The following is a 7,838-nucleotide window of genomic DNA, read 5'->3' on the forward strand; positions in this document are numbered from 1 at the left end:
GTGTATGTTTATAAGAAGCTGCCAAATCATTCTCCTCCCTGGCTGTACAAGTTGTTTTAAGACTTCAGAGGCCCCACTGCACATCACAGAAAACCTACAAATGACCTGTGAACCACATGAAACATATTTTTTTTTTAGTGTAAAAATACTTTTACAGAGGCTTTTCTAATTTTGCTTTTTGGAATTATGATATTTGGGCCCAGAGCACTTGCTCTGTGGGTCTGCTGGAATTTCTGAACAATCCGAGTTGGGCAATCTGACAAAGAAGAAAACAGAACCCTCAAACTTTTTTTTCCTTTGGAGTGAGATTTTTATGAATAATACACTTAGCACCTACATGAATGTTCTTTCCTTCCTCACTGGCTTTGTGAACTTCTATTAACCCCTCAAAACCACAAAGGCCCACCCCTCCATGAAACCCTCTAGTTATAGGGAACTGCAGCCTCCCTCCTGACCCCTCATGAAGTGCAGAACCTGCATGTGACCCAGTGTCGCACTCCCTTGGAGGAGAGCACTGGGTACTGTCACAGTTAGTGCACTTGAGGAGCCCACAACAGGGCACAGGGCCTGCCTCAAACCTTCCTGTATGCCTAGCCTATACTGGACACTTGGCACATGTTTGTTAACCAGATTTTTCCAGAATTATTTGTATAGCAGCTGTCCTCACCCAGAACTGCAGGGCAGGGTGGCAGAGAAACTGAGACCACCTTGAATGTGTATGCAAAATACTGAGTGCTGGGAGCAAGGGCCATGGTTTTCTTCCAATTCTCAGAGAGGTTGTCTATAAGCCCCCAAAGGGTTGGGAAGGAGAATCTTTGATGGCCCTGGAAGGAATGTTCCTGGGAAAGGACAGCAGTCACTTATAACCACGGAGAGCAAGAGAGGGGGCATAGCACATTCATCCAATAAGCATTAGAATGACCTTTGCTCCCTGAACTGGGCTCTGGGGATGTGTCCGGGAACAAGACAGACAAGGTCTAGGGGTAGTTAACACATGAAGATGACTTCAGATCACAATCAGGGCTATGACGGATGAAACAGGGAATGTGATAAACATTAGGAGGAAGAAGAACATCAGATAGGGAGACCAGGGAGGATGTCTTTGAAAAGCTAAAGACCTGCATGACAAGAAGTAGTCAGCCAGGCAAAGCTATGGGGCCAGGGTGTTCTAGACAGAGGAAACAGCCAGTGCCAGGGCCCTGAGGCTGGAACACCTTGTGTTGGAAGACCAGCCAGGAGGCCCTCAGGACCCCAGGTTTATGCAGCATGCAGAGTGAAGGGGGTCAAGATGGGTGTGTGCAAGGGAAGAGGAGGCGGGCTCTCACTGGTCCTCTGACTCCCTTAACTCTCTCTCAGGACGCCTCTCCCCACGCTCCTCTCAGCCAACTCCTACCTGCTATGTGGGGTCTCAGCTAAATGTCACATATCAGAGATGTCTCATACTATACCCCCAATTTAAACTAGGTACCCCCTCCCTCTTATAACCTTAACTATATGAGTAAAAGACCTGGATTCTGAGTCCATCCCCCTGAGTCTCGTCTCCCCACCCCAGCCTCCTCCACACAGGGGACCCCAAGTCCCTTTCCCTACCCTATCCTAGGACCCCAAAACGTAAAAGCCCAGGCCATCTCTGATCCTGCTAGTTACAGCGGCCACAATGGGAGGGCACCCACCCCAGGGCCTGTAGGGTTGACAAACCCCATGCTTCACCCAGTTAGCCATAGAAACCCTGGCTGGAGAGGAGCGAAACCCTCTAAGTGGAGCCAAGACACTGGCCCTCTAGCACTGCCCCTCCCCCACTCTCACTGAAAACATCTGCACTTATGGGGTTTCCCTGAGGTCTGATTATTTGATTAATTTTAAAAGGAATACACTAAATGCAATGTGGAATTCTAGTTTGGATCCTGGAACACAAAAAGGACATTAGTAGAAAAACTTGAAATCTAAATAAAGTCTGTAGTATCCGAATACAGGGATGGACAAACATAGGTTTACAGTTGTGAATCAGGACAGAGAGTTAATACAGCTACTGCAGTAATCACAACCGGCATGTTTTTTTCCTTACAAACAACTGTAAACCTACTTTGGCACCCTTGTGGTAATGTACCAATCTTGTGTTTCTAGTTTTCATACTAAAATGGGGAATCTTGGAGGGTCTCAGGTAATGGTAATGGAAAAACTCAATAAAGATTAAATTAGAAAATTAATAAAATGGGGAAATTTGGTGAGGAGTAGATGAGAACTCTCTGTACTAACCTTGCAACTTTTCTTTAAATCTAAAATTATTGCAACGTAAGTTTAGCTTAAAAAATAAATTAAAGGATAAAAAGAGGAATGTAAACCACCCAAGATACTAGTTAAAACCTGATACACACCGGGAAGATGATGTGAAGACACATAGCAAGAACCTCACGTGGCCATGAGGCAGAGACTGGAGCGACGCAGCCACAAGCCGAGAACGCCCAGGATGGCCAACAACACCAGAAGCTAAAAAGAAGGCACGGAGCAGGTCCTCCTTGAGAAATGTTGCTAATATGTGGTTAAGTGAACAAAAGTAAGTTGCAGAAATGTGATGGGATTTACGATTTCTTCTTTTTAAAAAAACAAGTGTGTGTGTGTGTGTGTGTGTGTGTGTATGCACCAGCAAAGGTCTGGAAGGATCCATGAAATGATTAAACGGGCTCTCCAGGAGAAGGGGCTGGTAGAAGGGGGACTACTGCCACTTACTCCACCTCCTTCTTAGTGGTATCAATTCTTTTTGATAAGAATACCCTTATTTACTGAATAACAAAAAGTTGCCTTGGAAAGAGACACACATTTAAAAGTGTGGCTGAGCTCCCAGTTTCAGGCAATGGCTCTCTAAGTGGAGGTTCATGTGGCTCTGAAGCAAACAAGACCTGTGTCTAAGCTAATACCTCCGTCCTGGTGGGTGGAGTGATGGCTGGGGTTGGAACCATGAGCAGGGGCTGACTTCCATCTGAGTTTGAATCCTGACTCTCTGAGACCCTGGAAAACTCCCTAAACCTCTGAGCCTCATTCCCCTTTGATAACATGAAACTAATCCTTTCTGTCTGCACAGAGCTGCAATCAACCGATGAGCCAGAAAGGAAGGTAGAAGCCTGGCAATGGGCATAATAGACTTGAACTCTGTCCTTCACTGGGGAAGTGGAAGCCCTCAGCGGGGAACTTCTGCCATGCCAACCCACATTTGCCTGCCCTGAAGCACCTGCTCCCACATTCCCTCCTTCCTTCCAGGTACTTGGATGATCACCCCACTCCTCTCTAAAGCCAGTCCAAACACTTGTCTCCGGCTGTGTCCATCCCTTCTCTCATGCTCAGGGATAGGGTTCTAATAAGTCTTAGCTCAGTCTCATCATTTTTTGTTTTAGAAAAATGAGCATAATTATTCCCACCAGGATTGTTCCCATTTCAAAACCAAACTTAACCAAACCTCCTGTGGCCCCAGTTCCTCTGCCAGCTACATTCCTGTTTTCCTGTTCCCCTTTGCAGTGGAAATCCCTGAAAAACCTGTTAGTCTGGCTCTCTCCAGTTCCTCTTCTCTCCCTCTCCCTAAAACCTACTCCCATTGTTACAGAAACAGGGGAGTCCAAAAACAAACCCCAGAGTTTGCGGCTGGGGGATGGGGAAAAGGAAGCAGCTTTTAAGATGCCTTTGCATGCCTGGGGCTAGTTGCTAGTGTCTTTGTTATGCAAAATGGCTTTGATACTTCCAAGGCCCAAGAAGATGGGAGGAGTCTTGAACTGTAGGATGGTATGGAAGGAGCCTACAGAGCCTGTGTAGGGTTCTGTGAATGGTCAGAACTGGTTGCAACACCCACTGCGTCAGAGGATGCAGTCAGGGATATATAAGCAGCGGCAGACATTTTAGCTCGGGCTCGCGCTCTCCCTCCATGTGGTTTGGAGGAGGGGGCTCTCCAGGTTGCTCTCTCTTGCGCTCCCTCCATGCGGCTTGGTGAAGGGGCCTTCTCCATGCGGATTAGAGAAGCTGAGTTCTCCATGCGGTTTTGAGAGGGCTCTCCAGGCCGCTTTAAGAGGCTCTCGTCATGTGGTTTTGAGAAGGAGAGAAGATCCACATGGTTTGCAGGAAGAAGGCAGTTTACAAGGAGGCTGAGAATCCACACGGTTCTGCATTGAAAACTGGAGGGCACCACACAGAAAGGACCTCCCCAGTCAGATCTGAGTGACTGGCAGCTACTGGTAAAGCTGAGCTGTGCCTAGGAAGTAGGGAAACGGTGTTTCCGACTTTTCTAAGGCTGGCCTGGTTTGGTAGGGGGAGGCAGAACTATGTGTTTGTGGGTATTTTAAAGAACATAAGACTCAACAGCAGAAATCCGCAAATAATCTAAATCTATTTAACTGTTAAATAAACAGTTCTTTTTCTTTTCACCAAACTCTAGTACTGAGAGTTGTAATTCTGGCGGCGGGCAATCGGGCCCCTAACTAAACGGCCCGTGGGTTCTGTTTCAATTGGAGCAGCCCAGGGGTTCTGCTACACCATGAGCACTTCTTGCTACATGATTCACACAGACTGTTCTGAAGGTTGTCATTGTCTGCCATGCTGCTAACTCATGGATGAATTCTTAATAGGAATACCCCTGGCGGCCACAGTTTCCTAACTGGGTTCCCCACCTCCACCCCTGCCCCTACGTCTCTCTCGACAGCAGCAGAAAATGTCACTCCTGTGGTCCCCATCTTATTCAGAATAAAAGCTAATCCTTAGAGTGACTGACAAAGCTGCCCTTAATTTGGTGCTCCCACTTCTATGACCTTGTCTCCTACTGACCCCTCACTTCTCTATCCTAGCCACACTGGCCTCCTTACTATTCCTTGAACACAGCAGATACGTCCCTACCCCCGGGGTCTTTGCATTGGCTGTTCTCTCTGCCCAGATATCAACATGACTGACCCTCTCACTGCCTTCAGGATTTGTTCAAATACTGCCTTATCAACAAGGCCTGCCCTGATCACCAGAAATGCTGGCAACTTGTCCCCACCATCCCCTGCTTGCCCAGCCATCCTCATCCTGCTGTACTTTTTCTGTTTTCCTTTCGACCTACTACACAATTCACATATTTATCATGCTTATTGATCTATCTCCTGCTCTAGAATATAAACTGCATGAAGGTAGGGAGCTTTGTTTTGTTTTCTGTGCTTAAAACAGTGCCCAGCACCAAGGACATTCAATAAATATTAACTGGATAAATTCATGAATGAAAAGGTATCCAGGTAAAGGTCAACAACTCTATGACCCCTACATGTATACTGCACTGGAATAATTAGGTAAATGGATGGTGAATGGCAGAAGCCAGGGTCTCGGCTATTGGGCTAGGAAGTTATACCTAAGCAAGAAGGAAGGCCAGAATGACTCATGTGATAGTGGATTAGAGTTGGAGACATCAGGATGAACTGTTGTTTATTTTAGGAATAATAGATAGTTGTGTATAGAATATTTATAGATATGTATATATACTGAGGTTAATATATGTACATATATTTCCTTGCTCTGTCAGCCAAGAAGGCCTAGAAACAATACCCCATAACAACACCATTCTCCGATGAAAGGACCAGGGCTCCTTGGAGAAAGAGCTGATTCTAGGTCTAGGACAGGAAATATACAAGATGAGCCTGGAGCATCTCATAGGGCCTGAAAGTAAGTAAGTGCTCAAAACCTCACATGATTGGGAGGAGGGTGGGGTCAAGGGGACACAGGAGGTCCCAATGGCCAAAACTGGAATAACTTGAGCAAAAAAATAGTACTGGATTATAACCCAAAGTATGACATTTCCATGAGTCTATGCTGATATAAATATATGACTAAATAAATAAATGAGGGAGAGGAGACAAGTATCCAGTGCAGAAAAATTTCAAATACTTTATGCCCTCAAGGAGGTGGGATATAATTTCCCATCCGTTAAGAATGGGCTGTGCAGAGTGACTTCCTGCCAAAGACTATTGAATAAAATGGGGGAAGAAAAGGAGTAATTCCACAGTAGAGAAACCTGATAAACACATCTCACCCAGGTGATCAAGGTCAACATCAATCATAAGTCATCTGAGAGCATGTGCCCTTGACAGAAGGTGAGAACAGCCCTTCTGCTCAGTCATCTTCCTCTCAAAACACACAACCCCTAGTTAACAGTAGTGGACAACCATTGGTTTCTTAATTGTGACATATGTGCTGTGGTGATGTAAAATATTAACAGTGGGGGAAAGTGGGTGAATTCTCTGTAACCAACTTTTCAACAGTTACCAAAAGAAAAAGTTTATTAAAGGAAAAAAATTATAACCTCACAACTAAATGAGATCATGAGACACAGCAATTATTCAGATAATACAGTAATGTTTATTATTATTTTTCACTGCTTTTTTTTTCTGATCATAGAATAACATTCAGCAACGCCTTGGACCCTAGGTAAAAGTTTTCAAACAATACCAAAATGAATAAAATAGAAAGTGAAACCTTCCATAATTCCACTCTCCACTGCTAAATCAATGTATTATATTCTGGACTCTTCCCTAGGCATATGTGAATGTTTATTTAAAAGTTTTTTTTACGAACACGGGATGATGACCTTCACTTTAGTAACTTGCTTAGTGTTGCTATATCGTGGACTTCCTTCTGTATTATTAGTGCACCTCCCTCTACAGTGTTCTTCTGAACAGCTTAAGCCATTCTGCAACATGGATATAACAAGTGACTGACTATTTCCTTAAGATGAACATTGTTATTGCCTATGTTCTTCCCACAAGCACTGGTCGAGTGAAAACCCTCCTACACAGACCTTTATGAACACGTGCGAGAACTTTTGCAAGACAGGTCCCTGGCTATGGAACTGAGGATGTGATGGCACATTTAAAACACTGTCATCTTACTGCTAAATTGTCCTCTCATTGTCCTGAGAATTAACAGCCTGGCTCCAACCCCTGCTATCACCTCTTTGGGGACAACTCCTCTTGAACAAGATGGCTGGGGGGTGGGGGTGGGGCACTGTGACAACACAGATGTGGGGGGTGGGACAATACACACTGTGTGATTAACCAGGCAGCACCTCAGGGGACAGTAACACCCATCCTTCTAAGTTTCAGCGAGTGATTGAGATGACAGCAATCTTGGTGATTAATGCTGCTTCTCAGCTTGGGGTTGTAGCCAACACAACGAGGGCAGAGGGCAGGGAGAGGGTGTGTAATATTTCAAAAATCAAATACAATACCATAACTTAATATTTGGGAAGGGACAACCAAAGAATTTTCTCATACAATGCATCCATTTATCATTCAGTCCTTCAAGAAATATTTGAGTTTATGTACTGATCACTCTCAGTACGAGGACTGCCAGAGTGAACAAAATTAAGTTCCTGATCTCACAGAACTTACATTCTACTTGGAGACAAATAAACACAGTAACTATCTGTTAGTACAAGTGCTGCATTATTTAGGATAACAGCCAACTGCTAGAACAAATAAACCTCAACACTTCAGAAGGCCACCAAAGTACTCCCAACTTCAGACTAGGCCCAATGCCCCACCTCATAGCTCCAAAGGCCTCTTCTTCCAAGATATATAACCTGTTTCTGTGATGATTTGATTAGTCTCCCTGACTAAACTGTAAGGCCATCTTTCAGTTCCCAGCTTTTTTCCTGTCCCCCTGCTGAGGCTTCAAACCAAGAGACCACTCCCATCAGCCAAGTCCCAGCTCACCTGCCCCTTCTACAGAGCAGCCTCCTCAGACCCCTTGTGGTGCTAGTGCCCTGCCAGCCGCCCCTCTCACCACCAGCTCTTGCGTCCCTTCAGCTCTGTGGCAGAGGGAGAGAAGTGTGC

Source organism: Furipterus horrens, unplaced genomic scaffold (assembly GCF_987537825.1).
Source record: "Furipterus horrens unplaced genomic scaffold, mFurHor1.1.pri manual_scaffold_5, whole genome shotgun sequence".
NCBI lineage: Eukaryota > Metazoa > Chordata > Mammalia > Chiroptera > Furipteridae > Furipterus > Furipterus horrens.